This window comes from Trematosphaeria pertusa, assembly GCF_010094035.1.
Source record: "Trematosphaeria pertusa strain CBS 122368 unplaced genomic scaffold BU26scaffold_13, whole genome shotgun sequence".
NCBI classification, from domain to species: domain Eukaryota; kingdom Fungi; phylum Ascomycota; class Dothideomycetes; order Pleosporales; family Trematosphaeriaceae; genus Trematosphaeria; species Trematosphaeria pertusa.
This window is the reverse complement of record NW_022987224.1, coordinates 657,213-657,521: the sequence shown is the minus strand read 5'-3', so window position 1 is coordinate 657,521 and position 309 is coordinate 657,213.

Here is a 309-nt window from a genome sequence, read left to right as displayed (position 1 = left end):
TAGAAGTAGAGAAGCTAGCTAATTAGCTTATAAGATCTAGAACCTTTTATAGTATTAACTAACTACTAAGCCTTAGAGTATTTTATTACTAAGTAGGAACTTACTACTAGATAGGTCTACTAGGTAAATAATATTACTAACTATAACCTTAAGATTACCTATTAACTAGGTTTAGCTAATATAGTAGCGAACGTATTATTATAAAAGTAAGAAGAGCTTAAGACCTAAAAGAAAAAGAATTACGCTACCTATACAAGAGCTTTTCTAAGTAAGAAGTAAATTAGCCTCTTAGCTATTAAGTAATTATTA